We start from the raw sequence: 17021 nt of genomic DNA, 5'->3' as shown, positions 1-17021 counted from the left end.
CCATCAGTATTAGCTAGTGGTGTTCCTGTGGCATCTCCCCTGAAACCACACAAGTGCAGTGGTCATCTAGATTTCTAGTTCTCCAACTGCTACATTTTGGGTCTTCCTTCCAGTAAATTTTCTGCCACCTTGAACTTCCTCACATCTATGTGAGCCTCCAAAATATTTTGTTCCAGTTGAGTTCCTAATCAGAAAGAGCAAAGCTCTCCTTGTTAAAGACTCCTCTCCACCACCTCTACTGCAACCCACCCCACCCCACAGGAAACCAGCATAGCTGAAAGTCAGTTGTACTTGGAAATGGATGCATTTCATTCATATTTGCAAGTACAGACAAAGATCCTCTTCAGCAGCAGCACTGAGCTTCTCATCCTCAGGAATCTGCAGTCAGCAAGTTTAGTTGCCCATTGCTCCAAAAGCCGATACTTAAGATAGGAGCTTTGGATGGAAAGGAATAGGAGCTTTACTCTGTTGGCCAGCCACCTGGGGAGAAGATGGTGGACTCTTGTCCAAAGGCCAACTCCAAGGTTTCAGCCTGGCCCAGAGGTTTTTAAAGGAGTAAACCTTTAAAGGGCAGTTAGTTAAAGGCATGCAGTGGTCTGTAACACTTCTTGATTCCGTGCGGACTCGATAGTGCCAGCTACAGATGTTATTGCAGTGCTCAGAGTTGTGCGAGAGATCTGGTTCTTCGATGCCCAGCGGGTGGTGCAGGAGAGTCTGGTGAGGTACAGAAGTGCTCTGATCTTTCTATCCAGAATGCATGACCTATGGATATGAGAAGAATCAGTCACGTAACTAGTAACTAGCCTACCTAAGTAGGCTATGTAAGTAGGCTTACAGACTACTAGATTGGCCAAGGGGCCGAGGCAGCTTCAGGCTGGGGCAGATCTTTGAGCAGCATATCAGCCTTTGCCAAAACACTGCAGGACAGTTGGGCAGCACTCAGCCTACCAGCATGAGGTAAAAGGCTTTTTATTGCATTGATCTCTTGAAATTGTGTCCAGTGTCTTTGAAAATCTCAAGACAAATTTTTCATAAGTGCTAGATTCCAGCCCTTGCCTAAATATTTAATATACCTTAAATCTAGATAATAATTGTTTCAGGCATGTTAAATTTTGCAGCACTTTCCAGCGGCACACAGGTTCTCCCCAGTGGAAGCCTTTAGAAATCCTAGCCAGGAAGTGGCCAGAGGCTGGAGCAGGGAAGAAAAGGCAAAGAGACAGGCAGCATTGGGGGAAGGGGGAGGGACAAACATTTCATTCTGTTGCAGGTAAATTTTCCTCTGTTAAGTAAGTCAATCGGAGAAGGACAAACAGTGTATGTTCTCATTCATTTGGGGAATATGAATAATAGTGAAAGGGAATATAAGGGAAGGGAGAAGAAATGTGTGGGAAATATCAGAAAGGGAGACAGAACATAAAGACTCCTAACTCTGGGAAATGGACAAGGGGTGGTGGAAGGGGAGGAGGGCGGGGGGTGGGGGTGAATGGGTGATGGGCACTGAGGGGGACACTTGACGGTATGAGCACTGGGTGTTATTCTGTATGTTGGTAAATTGAACACCAATAAAAATTAATTTATTAAAAAATAAAATAAAATAAAAAGGATGCCAACCCGGGATAAATGTTCTTACAAGCTTCTGTTCTTCTGTTTTTCATTTGAAAGGAAAAGTCAGGAGCTTGGGGTTAATTATAATTTTTTTTTATTTAAAAAAATTTTATTATAATTTTTAAGGGAAGCATATTCTCCATAAACCCAGCATTGGATGCCCCAATAAAGGATGAGTTGGATTTAACTAATTCTTTTCCAAAGAACTGCAGTGGGGCACTAAGCCAGAATCCACATCTCTGAGGTTCCCCAGAGGCTCCAGAGAAATTGGATTCCATCAATCCCTGGAACCCAGGATTTCCTTTTCTGTTTTGTTTTTAATCCTCCGTGATCTTTAAAGAACAAACAAACAAACAAAAAACGACTAGAATCATGAAAGACTTTTTTTTTTTCAGAATAAAGATACTATGAGCATGCTAAAGAACTTTGGGGAAATGTCAGCTATTCTAAGGGGAAAAATTCAAACGTCTATTATATATAACCAACCAGGAATAAACTCTTTCAACATTTGATACATATATACTTTATTGAATAGATTTTGGAGGAAGTCTTTTCTTCAAAGTTAAGGGTATATATTCCATACAGTTTCATCTTTTCGCTTAACATTATATTGTGTTGTTAAAATTTATCAATATCATGAGTATCTATGGCTTACATAATGCTGCAAAATATGGATGTATCGTGATTTCTTTTTCCTTCTTTCCCTTAGTTCTTTCTCCTCTCCCTCCTTCCCCCCTTCCAATCTTCCTTCCTTCCCTCCTTCCTTCTGGATGCCTTATTTGATAATCACCTTTATGCATTCACACCATTTAAATAGTCAAGGTGATCTATAAGGTGGGAGAAACAGCAGCCTCCACCCCCCACCATATTTCCCACTCCTCAAAAGCAATCAGTAATTCTTTTAGCAACTATTGTGCTATTTGTTGCCATATGCTTAAATAATATGCTTATATCAGAAGTTCTTAATTTTTAAACTTTAGCCATTATCTATTTCGTTTCTACCATATGACCCCCTCCCCAGCACACACACACACACACACACACACACAAACACACACACACATACCCCTACATATCTCCCCTCCTACATCCTCCCAATCCCAATATCACTTTGTGACTTTGGTTAGATCAATATTCATTATTTGGATTATTACAACCATACAAACCCTATTCACAGTTGAGCCATGGTTTGCTCTACCACAACTATTCTTTTCTGTATTTTGTTTCATTTTTTCTGAAGTTAAGGGAAACAAACAAAAGTTGTTTTGTTCTTTGTTTCTTTTTCTTAGGTTTCTAAGTACTTTTCACCATCTCAGCAACAAGCTCTATTCTAGTTGAACAAACCTCCTTTCCATATTTTGAAACCTTGGTCAGGCTGCCATTGTCACATTTCTATGGCAGTCACTCACAGGACATTTGATGTACTCCTGCTCTCTAGGTCCTTAGTCTGAGGGGAAGTGTGGAGTCTTTCCCTTCCCCCATATCTTATGTAAGACCTTCTTCTGCACTGGATCCTGGGGTTGCTAAATCCCATTTCTTTATTTACTACCGGGGTTTATTCCTAATTTCCAGGGGGCATCATGTCCTCTTGGCTTCCTGAGCAAGTGTCTGTAACGTAAAGTTTTTACTCACATTTAAACGATTTAAATGAGTATGTGGCTACATCAAGAGGTCTAAATTTAAAATTGTTTTTCCACAGGTGGTGGGAGGCACATTTCTCCACTGTCTTCTAGCTTTCCAGTGTCATTGCTGAGATGTGCAACAGCATTTGGATTCTGGTGTGTGACATAAATCCCTTCTCCCACCCTTCCCCAGAACTGTAGAATTCTGTCACCAGTGTTCTAAAAGCTTAGCATTGTGTACTTGGTAAAGGGTTGTTTTGTTTTGTTTTTAATAGTTTCATTCTCAATATGTGCAGCTGGTAGGATGTGTTCATGCATCTTCATCAGCACCTGGGACACCTCTACCCTCAGTGTTTCTGGTGTAAATGACTTGAGCTCTGACTTTGAGACCAGTTTAATATGTCTTTTACTAAGAAGGTGCTGAAGGGTTGGCTGCCCTGGCTGGGGAACCCTGAGCCCCCCCAGAGACAACCGCTGGGGATCTAAGCTCAGAGTTCGGAATTTCCTTACAGGCTTTGTCATATGTCACTTTGTCAAACGACACTAGGTTATTGAGCTTGTTCCAAGCTTTGCCTTTGGACCACTTGTTTCTGGCCTTGCCCCCAGATCTGTGCCCTAGGTCTTGTCTTTCTTGGCCAAACTCCCAGCATCTTTCTTCTTGTTGTCCTTGGGAGACATGGCAAAGCTCAGGGAGCCGCCACTCCCCCTGCAGCCTCGCTAAGATGTCCAGCAAAAGGGGCTACAGTTTATCTTTACCATGTGGAAACTTATAGCTTCCCATTCAGGGAAATTGTATTGCATTCTTCCAGAATATTCTTTCTTCCTTTCATTTCCCTTCTCCTTTCTAGAACTCATATTATTCAGATGTCAGTCCTCCAAGACCGTTCCTCTAATTTTCCTGTGTGATATACTTTATTTGTCTTCTCTTTATCTGGTTGTTCTATTTAAAAGATTTTTTAAAGTAATTTTTTCCTTTCGATCTTAATCTTCTGAGTTTTTCACCTATTTTAATTGTTTGAACTTCCAAGACTTCTTCGGTGTTCTTTAAATTCTTGGGTGTTGTTGTTGTTGTTTTTAAAGCATTTACTTTTATTCCATGGATGCAGTGTCTTCTTCTATGTATTGATTTATTGATGACATTTATTTTTTTTGGTCTTGTTGTTGTAAGTCTTCTGCTCCCTCTAGGACACTTTTACCACATGCTTATTTGGACCACTGGCCTCCAAGCTAGAGGCTTTCCTAAAATATTTGGGGATCCTCTGTTGGCTGATCATGATTGAGAGCCAGACATTAAAAGGCTGATGGAGCACCTGCACGGGGTTTCCTCTTATGGTGACCTTACTGACCCATTTTATAAGGAACCACTGATGTGGTTGTCCTGGACATCTTCTTTTTTTTTTTTAAAGTTTTTAGATATTTTTTTTTAATTTTTTATTTATTTATGACAGTCACAGAGAGAGAGAGAGAGAGGCAGAGACACAGGCAGAGGGAGAAACAGACTCCATGCACCGGGAGCCAGACGTGGGATTCGATCCCGGGTCTCCAGGATCGCACCCCGGGCCAAAGACAGGCGCCAAACCACTGCGCCACCCAGGGATCCCTATCCTGGACTTCTCAGCTTCCTCCAGAACAGGCTACTAACCCCTTTCCCTAAAGAAATAATGCCCGCTGAAGCATTTTCTAAGCTGACTCAGGAAGATGTGGTCTCAAAATTCAACATGCAAACATATATTTAACTCTCTTGTTCACAGCATTGTGCCCAAGACTTCCAGCTGTGCCTGTAACTGCAGACCACAACCTTGTTTTATCCTTTCTTTCTTTTATTTTTAGCTTTTTCTTTTCTTTTTTAAATTTATTTTTTATTGGTGTTAAATTTACCAACATACAGAATAACCCGCAGTGGCCGTCACGCATTCACTCCCACCCCCTGTCCTCCTCCCCTTCCACCACCCTTAGTTTGTTTCCCAGAGTTAGGAGTCTCTATGTTCTGTCTCCCTTTCTGATATTTCCCACACATTTCTTCTCCCTTCCTTTCTATTCCCTTTCACTGTTATTTATATTCCCCAAATGAATGAGAACATATAATGTTTGTCCTCTGATTGACTTACTTCACTCAGCATAATACCCTCCAGTTCCATCCATGTTGAAGCAAATGGTGGGTATTTGTCGTTTCTAATGGCTGAGGAATATTGCATTGTATACATAAACCACATCTTCTTTATCCATCATCTTTCGATGGACACCGAGGCTCCTTCCACAGTTTGGCTATTGTGGACATTGCTGCTATAAACATCAGGGTGCAGGTGTCCCGGCGTTTCATTGCATCTGAATCTTTGGGGTAAATCCCCAACAGTGCAATTGCTGGGTCATTGGGCAGGTCTATTTTTAACTCTTTGAGGAACCTCCACACAGTTTTCCAGAGTGGCTGCACCAGTTCACATTCCCACCAACAGTGCAAGAGGGTTCCCTTTTCTCCGCATCCTCTCCAACATTTGTGGTTTCCTGCCTTGTTAATTTTCCCCATTCTCACTGGTGTGAGGTGGTATCTCATGGTGGTTTTGATTTGTATTTCCCTGATGGCAAATGATGCAGAGCATTTTCTCATGTGCATGTTGGCCATGTCTATGTCTTCCTCTGTGAGATTTCTCTTCATGTCTTTTGCCCATTTCATGATTGGATTGTTTGTTTCTTTGCTGTTGAGTTTAATAAGTTCTTTATAGATCTTGGAAACTAGCCCTTTCTCTGATAGGTCATTTGCAAATATCTTCTCCCATTCTGTAGTTTTGTTGACTGTATCCTTTGCTGTGCAAAAGCTTCTTATCTTGATGAAGTCCCAATAGTTCATTTTTGCTTTTGTTTCTTTTGTTTTCGTGGATGTATCTTGCAAGAAGTTACTGTGGCCAAGTTCAGAAAGGGTGGTGCCTGTGTTCTCCTCTAGGATTTTGATGGAATCTTGTCTCACATTTAGATCTTTCATCCATTTTGAGTTTATCTTTGTGTATGGTGCAAGAGAGTGGTCTAGTTTCATTCTTCTGCATGTGGATGTCCAATTTTCCCAGCACCATTTATTGAAGAGACTGTCTTTCTTCCAGTGGATAGTCTTTCCTCCTTTATCGAATATTAGTTGACCATAAAGTTCAGGGTCCACTTCTGGGTTCGCTCTTCTGTTCCATTGATCTATGTGTCTGTGTTTGTGCCAGTACCACACTGTCTTGATGACCACAGCTTTGTAGTACAACCTGAAATCTGGCATTGTGATGCCCCCAGCTATGGTTTTCTTTTTTAAAATTCCCCTGGCTATTCAGGGTCATTTCTGATGCCACACAAATCTTAAAATAATTTGTTCTAAGTCTCTGAAGAAAGTCCATGGTATTTTGATAGGGATTGCACTAAACGTGTAAATTGCCCTAGGTAACATTGACATTTACACAATATTAATTCTGCCAATCCATGAGCATGGAATATTTTTCCATCTCTTTGTGTCTTCCTCAATTTCTTTCAGAAGTGTTCTATAGTTTTTAGGGTATAGATCCTTTACCTCTTTGGTTAGGTTTATTCCTAGGTATCTTATGCTTTTGGGTGCAATTGTAAATGGGATTGAGTCCTTAATTTCTCTTTCTTCAGTCTCATTGTTAGTGTATAGAAATGCCACTGATTTCTAGGCATTGATTTTGTATCCTGCCATGCTACCAAATTGCTGTATGAGTTCTAGCAATCTTGGGGTGGAGGCTTTTGGGTTTTCTATGTAAAGTATCATGTCATCGGTGAAGAAGGAGAGTTTGACTTCTTTGCCAATTTGAATGCCTTTAATGTCTTTTTGTTGTCTGATTGCTGAGGCTAGGACTTCCAGTACTATGTTGAATAGCAGTGGTGAGAGTGGACATCATTGTCTTGTTCCTGATCTTAGGGGAAAGGCTCCCAGTGCTTCCCCATTGAGAATGATATTTGCTGTGGGCTTTTCATGGATGGCTTTTAAGATGTTGAGGAATGTTCCCTCTATCCCTACACTCTGAAGAGTTTTGATCAGGAATGGATGCTGTATTTCATCAAATGCTCTCTCTGCATCTAATGAGAGGATCATATGGTTCTTGGTTTTTCTCTTGCTGATATGAAAAAATCACATTGATTGTTTTACCGGTGTTGTACCAGCCTTGTGTCCCGGGGATAAATCCTACTTGGTCATGGTGAATAATTTTCGTAATGTACTGTTGGACCCTATTGGCTAGTATCTTGTTGAGAATTTTTGCATCCATGTTCATCAGGGATATTGGTCTATAATTCTCCTTTTTGGTGGGGTCTTTGTCTGGTTTTGGAATTAAGGTGATGCTGGCCTCATAGAACGAATTTGGAAGAACTCCATCTCTTTCTATATTTCCAAACAGCTTTAGTAGAATAGGGATGGTTTCCCCTTTAAACGTTTGATAGAGTTCCCCTGGGAAGCCATCTGACCCTGGACTTTTGTGTCTTGGGAGGTTTTTGATGACTGCTCCAATTTCCTCCCTGGTTATTGGCCTATTCAGGTTTTCTATTTCTTCCTGTTCCAGTTTTGGTAGTTTGTGACTTTCCAGGAATGCGTCCATTTCTTCTAGATTGCCTAATTTATTGGTGTATAGCTGTTCATAATATGTTTTTAAAGTCATTTGTATTTCCTTGGTGTTGGTAGTGATCTCTCCTTTCTCATTCATGATTTTATTAATTTACGTCTTCTCTCTCTTCTTTTTAATAAGGCTGGCTAATGGTTTATCTATCTTATTAATTCTTTCAAAGAACCAACTCCTGGTTCTATTGATCTGTTCCACAGTTCTTCTGGTCTCGATTTCGTTGAGTTCTGCTTGAATCTTTATTAACTCTCTTCTTCTGCTGGGTGTAGGATCTATTTGCTGCTTTTTCTCTAGCTCCTTTATGTATAAGGTTAGCTTTTGTATTTGAGTTCTTTCTAGTTTTTGGATGGATGCTTGTATTGCGATGTATTTCCCTCTTAGGACTGCTTTTGCTGCATCCCAAAGATTTTGAACGGTTGTATCTTCATTCTCATTAGTTTCCATGAATCTTTTTAATTCTTCCTTAATTTCCTGGTGGACCCTCTCATCTTTTAGCAGGATGGTCCTTAACCTCCACATGTTTGAGGTCCTTCCAAACTTCTTGTTGTGATTTAGTTCTAATTTCAAGGCGTTATGGTCCCAATCTTTTGGTATTGGTTCAGACCCGATTTGTGACCCAGTATGTGGTCTATTCTGGAGAAAGTTCCATGTGCACTTGAGAAGAATGTGTATTCAGTTGAGTTTGGATGTAAAGTTCTGTAGATATCTGTGAAATCCATCTGGTCCAGTGCATCATTTAAAGCTCTCGTTTCTTTGGAGATGTTGTGCTTAGAAGACCTATCGAGGGTAGAAAGAGCTAGATTGACGTCACCAAGTATAAGTGTATTATTATCTAAGTATTTCTTCACTTTGGTTATTAATTGATTGATATATTTTGCAGCTCCCACATTCGGAGCATATATATTGAGGATTGTTATGTCCTTTTGTTGGATAGATCCTTTAAGTATGATATAGTGTCCCTCTTCATCTCTCACTACAGTCTTCGGGGTAAATTTTAGTTTATCTGATATATGGATGGCTACCCCTGCTTTCTTTTTTTTTAATTTTTATTTATTTATTTATGATAGTCACAGAGAGAGAGAGAGAGAGGCAGAGACACAGGCAGAAGGAGAAGCAGGCTGCATGCACCGGGAGCCCGATGTGGGATTCGATCCCGGGTCTCCAGGATCGCGTCCTGGGCCAAAGGCAGGCGCCAACCCTTGTGCCACCCAGGGATCCCCCGCTGCTTTCTTTTGAGGACCATTTGAATGGTAAATGGCTCTCCAACCTTTTATTTTCAGGCTGTAGGTGTACTTCTGTCTAAAATGAGTCTCTTGTAGACAGCAAATAGATGGGTCCTGCTTTTTTATCCAGTCTGAACCCCTGCGCCTTTTGATGGGATCATTAAGCCCGTTTTCGTTCAGAGTTACTACTGAGAGATATGAGTTAGTGTCATCATCATATCTATTTAGTCCTTGTTTTGTGGATTGTTCCACTGAACTTCTTCTTAAAGGGGAATTTTGAGAGTCCCCCTTAGAATTTCTTGCAGAGCTGGTTTGGAGGTCACATATTCTTTCAGTTCCTGCCTGTCTTGGAAGCTCTTTATCTCTCCTTCCATTTTGAATGAGAGCCTTGCTGGATAAAGTATTCTTGGTTGCATGTTCTTCTCATTTAGGCCCCTGATATATCCTGCCAGCCCTTTCTGGCCTGCCAGGTCTCTGTGGAGAGGTCTGCTGTTACCCTAATACTCCTCCCCATAAAAGTCAGGGATTTCTTGTCTCTTGCTGCTTTAAGGATCTTCTCTTTATCTTTGGAATTTGCAAGCTTAACTCTTTTTTTTTATCCATTCTAGGGAATACACCTACCATCTTCTGCCACATTGGAGGGTGGGTGTTGCAAGGACCAGAGGCAAAGTCTATAGGTATAGCTTCTTCTTGAGCTAGCTTTTAATCAGTCTTCCTATTGAGACAGAGGTGGGACTGGACTCAGTGCCCTTGGTCCTGAGATGAAAGCCTGTCCCGGAGCAGCAGCATACCTGGCAGGCACATGGGGGCAAGAGGCTTACCACAGGGAGACTCCACCCTGAAGACTGACAAAGACAGACCCAAACCAGGTGCTCCCGGGTGGGTCTCAGCACAACCTCTCACTGACTTTCTCCCTCGTTATAATACTCCAGGTCCTGGGTGGAGATTTCACATGCAAATGAGACAGGCAGAGCAGGTTCTGTCCTCTGCACCTGCACACCCACCTTCCCATCTCCCTACCCCACGTATGCACTTAGACATGACTCCTTTCCTGCCTCGGTCTTTAAAATCTTTCTGTGGCCTTTGTTTTGGGAGCCAGCATGGAGGACCCTTTGTGCTGGGTCGCTTGTGTTTGGGCATAAGCTCCAATAAAAGACTTGTCTGGAACTTTCCATTTGGCCTCTGTTGTCTTCTATTGCTTGGAGAGCCTTAAGACCCCAGTGGATCCCACTGTTCTTAGCTCCAGTTCACCCCTACACACATACACTTCTGCAGCACCTCCTGTTGCTAACTCCTGAGCCTTTGGGAAATCCTTCATTTTCAATGGGTTGCTTCTTAGGTTTCCCCCAAGGCTGTCAGAATTGGCTTTCCCACATTTGATAAAACCAATCCCCTCTTGTCTAGCTGTGTCAGGGTTTCCAAGATTCTGCTTTCTTTGTCTTCTCTTTCCTTTATGGTTAGAAGACTTCATAAACTGTCATTTTAGTAGGATTTGAGAAGGAAGCTAAGACAGTCCCATGTGTTCAATGGATCGTTTCATGATATACCTTTAAATGTTTCTTTTCAACCATCACCTAGTTCAAACTTTTAAAAAGTTTTATGCATTTATTTGAGAGAGACAGTAAGACACTGCACAAACCAGAGGGAGTGGCAGAGGAAGAGGGAGAAGCAGACTCTCCACTAAGCAGGGAGCCCAAGGCAGAACCCCATTCCAGGACCCCCAGATCATGAGCTGAGCCAAAGGCAAATACTTAACTAACTGAGCCACCCAGGCACCCTTAAAATTTTAAGCAGTTGTAACTAATCCTTCCATGAATACCCTTGTTCACAAACCTGTGTGTCAGAGTACAACCAAAGAAAGGCAGCAGGAGATACACAGTATGAGATATAATGCAAGGAACCAGCCTGTGGATGATAAGGGCTGGCTAGACAAATCCTGCTCCACAGGCAAACTCTCAGGAAAGGCAGGCCAAAACTCCAGGACATGAGCACCAGCAGCTGTCCACTGGCAGGATTTCTTCATCAGGGAGCCTCAGCTCTGTCTTTCAGCTTTTCGACTGATTAAGCCAGGGCCACCCAGATTACATAAAATAATCTTTCTTATTTAAAATTAAGTAATTGGGATCCCTGGGTGGCGCAGCGGTTTGGCGCCTGCCTTTGGCCCAGGGCGCGATCCTGGAGACCCGGGATTGAATCCCACATCGGGCTCCCGGTGCATGGAGCCTGCTTCTCCCTCTGCCTGTGTCTCTGCCTGTCTCTCTCTCTCTGTGTGTCTATCGTAAATAAATAAAAATTAAAAAATTGTTTAAAAAATAAACAAATAAAATAAAATTAAGTAATTGTGGACTTTAATCACATTTACAAAATACCTTTACATCAACATTTAGGTCAATGTTTGATTGAGTAACTAGGTACAATATCCTAGCCAACCAAGTTGACACATCAATAAACCACCACAACCCTTGACTGAATGTCTGGTTTTCTTTTCTTTTCTTTTTTCTTTTTTCTTTCTTTTTTTTTTTTTTTTACTTATGATAGTCACAGAGAGAGAGAGAGAGAGAGAGAGGCAGAGACACAGGCAGAGGGAGAAGCAGGCTCCATGCACCGGAAGCCTGACGTGGGATTCGATCCCGGGTCTCCAGGATCGCGCCCTGGGCCAAAGGCAGGCGCCAAACTGCTGCGCCACCCAGGGATCCCAATGTCTGGTTTTCTATACATTCTTAACATTCAAATTTTTATTCCAAGAGCTTCTCGTATGTTTTGCCACAATTTCCTGCAATTTCTATGTCAAATATGTTCCAAACCCTCATGTATAAGTAAAAGTGCTCTGCTGTGATTGTTTAAAATCTTTCTGTAACTGAAGCTTTAAATGGCATCAAAATATTGTTGATTTAATTTGCATTTCTTTGATTAGTGGCCATTTTTTGGTATGTATGTTGGTAAATTTTATACTACCTTCTTATATTAGTATTTTTTGAAACACTAATACTAGAAGAGCCTTCTAGGTATTAAAAGACTACCTTTTGTCATGCTTATAATCTTTTAATTTCTGTTTTCTAGTTTGTCCTTTGATTTTTGTGAATAACATTTGCATGTGGGCTCTTTTTGTCATGTTTGTCTCTCATCTCAGGTGTTTGTCTGTCTCTGTAAGGAACCCAATGACTATCTTTGTGACCACTGAGCAAAAGGTGGTGGACCACAGCATCAGGTGGCACCCACCCAGGTAGAGAGTGCAAAGTATTCGGGTTGTTCTAGTTCATGAATCTGCCCAAAGAACCAGCTCAGCAAAGGAAGAGATGGTGACCAAAAGGGTGTCCTAGGCCAACGTGAATAAATTAATACTCCATCCCTATGAGAGGACCCCCACGGGACACCTATTCACACAGTGCCCCAAACTATTCCCTTCTTATCTCTTGGTGTCATAAGCCCAGCATTTCCTCTTAGTTTCCCTGAATATTTTGATGGATCAGAAATCCAAGCTTAAACCTTGTTTTCCATGCTTGAGAGAAGAAACAAAAAACAACCTCACTAAATGTTATTACTCAACTACCACACCATTCTCCAACAATTTCTACAGAGAAATTTCCTTCCTTTTCAGTTGGTTCTCCAAGACCTCCCTTCACATTTTTCACTAAGAAAGTGGAAGTGGGGTGTCCCTTGGTAATAAATTTCCTCCACTTTTCCTTCTTTCTGGGCCATTCCATCATCTCCATCCATTGGTGGGGGGGGGGGCTATGATAATATACCACAGTTTGGGTAGCTTATAAACAAAAGAAATTCATTTCCCCATTTCATTCATTTGTGGAGGCTGGAAGAACAAGATCAGAGTGGCAGCACTGTTTGAGCATCCTTTCCAGAAGTGGTCATGCCCTAACCCTGTTGCTTTGTACAACTGCTCATTCACACCCCAAATGTCTGCTTTTCTCCCCCTACAGTGAAATCACCGAACATTTCCTGGAAAATACCTTACAACAATTGAAATGCCATTTTACCTGGAATTTATATGATGAAGAAAGTTCCTTACATGATTTGGAAAACAGTGCATGATCAGGTACAGTTTCTAAACAAAGAGTTCAAAGCAATCATGTACAATCTGTTTTCCTTCATTAAACACCTCAGAGGCCAGAATAAGGCGGCTCTGGAATACTTACAGCAAGCAAAAGAGTTTATTTTACATGGACATGCCTGCCAAGGCATAATCCGAAGTCTGGTCACCTGGGGAAACTATTCCTGGGTCTATTATCACATGCACAGGCTTCCAGAAAGCACAGGGTTACATTGACAAGGTAGGACATCTTTGCAAGAAGTTTGCAAGCTCCTCTAAAAGCGAATGCTCTGCGATTGACTGTGAAAAAGGATGGGCACTTTTAAAGTGGGAAGAAAAGTATTATGAATGAGCTAAGGAGTGTTTGGAGAAGGCTTTGCAAAAGAAACCCACCAATCCAGAATTCTCCCTGGGACTGGCCATCACATTCTATTGTCTGGGTGACAAAGTACCAACGGAGAACACCATTTGCCTTCAGAGGCAGGCCATCCAACTGAATCCCGACAACCAGTATATTAAGGTTCTCCTGGCTCTGATGCTCCAGAAGATCCAGAAACAAGCTGAAGGAGATAAGCTAGTGGAAGCAGCCTTGAAGAAAACACTGTGCCCAACAGATGTACTCTGCAGAGCAGCCAAATATTACCAAAATAAAAGTACTCTAGACACGGCTATAGAATTACTTAAGAAGGCTTTAGAATCGGTGCCAAATGATGCCTATTAGATAGGATGCTGCTACAGAGCAAAAATCAGGCAAATACAGAGGTCATGGAGGTACACCATCAAGGAGAATGAGGAAGAGCTGCAAGAGATGACAAGTCAGGCAGTGGATCACTTTAAGAAAGTTGTCAAGCTGAATATCAACCTTCCCCATGCCTGCTCAGACCTTGTCTGCCTCTATGTCATAACGGGTCAGTATGATAAGGCACAGTATTACTTCCAGAAATAATTCAGTAAGGATCTGACTCCCTTAGAGAAACGAGTTCTCCACCTGTGCTACGGGAACTTCCAGCAGTACCAGTGGCTGCGTGATGACACCACCATCTGCCACTACCTACAGGACCTAAACATCAACGGGACGATGACTGAGAAGGAAAAGCTGATCATTAACCTTAGAAAAACTGCCCACAAATGACTCTCTGTGAATGCCTCTGATGCTGTGGGTTGGGAACTCTGCAGATTCATTCATGAGCTGAATAGAAAGGGGCACTGGTTGGACAGTCTGCCCTCAGGTGCTGGCAGAGTTGTCCCCTCTGCCCAGTGGCTGAGAAAATGACAGATGGAATGGGGGGCCCACCACCCAAGGAGCAGAAGGCCCTAGAGAAAGCCCATAAAGAGGCCTTGGGGCTTCAGATAGAGAAGAGCCAGAGTGAGAATGAGAGAGGGGTAAGGAGGCCTGGTGAGATGGTCACCAAGGGAATAGAAACAGGGACACAGAGCAGCTGCAACTTGCAGGAACTGGACCAGATGGCTGACTGAGCCATCCAATAATAGCCAATAATTGCTGTCTCTTTTTCCAGGCTCACCAAATTCTCTCATCTAGACCTGGAAATGCAGAATCACTTCTCCTCTGTCCTATAGCTATTTTGAGACCAAGCCCCCTTGAAGGTGAGCACCTGCTCTGGGGCTATGGGACTCTGGTTCAGTCTCTGTTTGCAATACCCAGATCTCACCCAGTGCCTTGCACGTGGCCTGGCACAGAGTAGGCACTCGACATTGCCAAGGGAACAAGTGAAGACAACATCACTGAGGCCTGGTCTTCTTCCTCGCTCCTTGTGCTCTGAAATGAATTCCATACAATTCAAATATGTGAATGTTTAAAAAATAGAAATCACAACATTTCTACAGGAATTCTTGAGAACATTTTTTAAATCACAGGGTCTGGAAGTTTAACATATGAAACAAAATACAAAAGGCAAAAGTATTCAGCAATCCAACCACATTAAAAACACATTTCATAGATGAGAAACCTTCAGAAAGTCGAAAGATCAATGACAGACTTAAAAATACTGTTTCAGCACATTACTGGGGAGAGGATTAACTTCTTTAATGCTGAAACAGTCCTGTTCATCAATAAGGAAAAATCAACTCTTTGGACAAATGGGCAAAGGTCAGGAAATTAAAATGGCTTAAACACGTGAAATGATTGTCAATGTCATTCTTGTTAAGAGCAAAGCAAACCAATACTCTTAAGAGAGACCATTTCAGGTCAACTAAAGAAACATCTTCTGGAAAGAACGCTAACAAGGATGTGGGTAAACAGGCTCTATCATGCATCACTGTTTAGGTTATAAATCATGCAGATGGAAGGTATTTGATGATAGCAATTAAGCATTTCATGAATCTCCGCCCCAGCAATTCCACTCATTAATTTGTCCTGTATTTGCGTATACATGCAAAGACATGTATATACTCATGAAGCTTCATTTATAATAACAAACAACTCAAATGTCCATCACTAGAGACTCATTAATTCAATTTTCCTATTTCAAACATAGAACTGCATGTGACTATCATAAAAAATAATAAGGCAGTTCTAAATGTAAAAACATGGAGCACTATCTCTTCAATACACTAAAAAATTAAAAAAATAAAAGTGCAGAAGAGTGTATACAGCATGCTGATAACATTGTTCAAAGGAAGGAAGGAAGGGTAGGAGGAGGGAAAAAAAGCATATCACATTATGCATAGACTATTTGGGAAAGAATATATTTCCTCTAGGGTAGCTTCCAGGGAAGAAGCAGGTTATCTGAGAGTCTGTATTGGAGAAAGACTTCTATATTTCAATTGTATAGATTTTTAAATTTTTTTAATTTTTAAAAATTTATTATTTATTTTTAAAAAGATTTTATTTATTTATTCATGAGAGACACACAGAGAGACACACACAGAGAGAGAGGCAGAGACACAGGCAGAGGGAGAAGCAGGCTCCATGCAGGGAGCCTGACATGGGACCAGATCCATAGTCTCCAAGATCACGCCCTGGGCTGAAGTCGGCGCTAAACTGCTGAGCCACCCGGAGTGCCCAATTTTTAAATTTTGAATTTGATACCCAAAGCATATATTAAAAACAAATTCAAAACCAAAGGTAATCGCACTGGAGTGCTGTGACCATTCCAATGGTATCCATTCTGCAACTAGTTCCTGCTGAGTACAAGCCACACTTAGCAACATTTGAGGATCTCTGCACATAACGGACGAGTCTCTGGTTCCCAGGTCTTCATTCATGCCTTTAACTTTACTGCCACCACCCACCCACTCACCCACTCACCCCACCCTGATATACACAGCATGTCCTCTCACTCTCTTCATCCATCCATAATGAGATCCACCGTAACTAATCCTTCAAAATGTAGCCATGACTTGGACCTTTGCTCTGATGGCTTTTCTCCACCTGTCCCACTCTGCTGTCTCTTTTGCCATCCATGCTCAGGAATTTACTTTCTGTGCAACAAACTTTTCTTGAACTCCCAAAAGGCATCAAGTAATGTGATGAATGCAAATGAACCAAGATGAAGGGCACAGCTCTTCAAGATCACACTGCAATGTTGTGCTTTCATCGGCAGCACACACCCTCCAGTTTCCTCATTTCCCAATAAACAGGGAAGAGCTTCATCCATCCCAGGCACTTGCCAGTGTTGCAGCATTTTCCCCTCTCTGTCATCAGATGTGTGAAGGTTTAACCTTGCCATCATATCATAAGCTCCAGAAAGTTCACAGTGAGCCTTCCCTGACCTGACATGGAAGGATGAGTTCACCTTGTTACTTGGCCTTGTGTGTTATGGGGCAGGGAGCGGTGTCTGCCTGTAGCCCTTTAGTAAATGTGAGAGGAACCCAAAGGAAGGTGCAAAGTCTGGTTGGAAACTGAAGTAGCCACTGCTTTGCTTCCAGAGACCCAGCAGGGCAGCTGGTGAGAGAGGCCAAAAGG

General features: G+C 41.9%; 2 pseudogenes; one reads left to right on the top strand and one right to left on the bottom strand.

Moving 5' to 3' along the window:
- Positions 1 to 3537: 3537 nt before the first annotated feature.
- On the bottom strand, positions 3538 to 3905 carry LOC129499084 (40S ribosomal protein S25-like; annotated as a pseudogene).
- An 8304-nt stretch (positions 3906 to 12209) lies between these two features.
- Positions 12210 to 14228, top strand: LOC129499135 (interferon-induced protein with tetratricopeptide repeats 2-like; annotated as a pseudogene).
- Positions 14229 to 17021: the final 2793 nt, after the last annotated feature.

This window comes from Nyctereutes procyonoides, unplaced genomic scaffold (genome assembly GCF_905146905.1).
Source record: "Nyctereutes procyonoides isolate TBG_1078 unplaced genomic scaffold, NYPRO_anot_genome, whole genome shotgun sequence".
Classification (NCBI taxonomy): Eukaryota; Metazoa; Chordata; class Mammalia; order Carnivora; family Canidae; genus Nyctereutes; species Nyctereutes procyonoides.
Note: the sequence above shows the minus strand (reverse complement) of the source record. Positions and strands in the feature narration are given on the sequence as shown.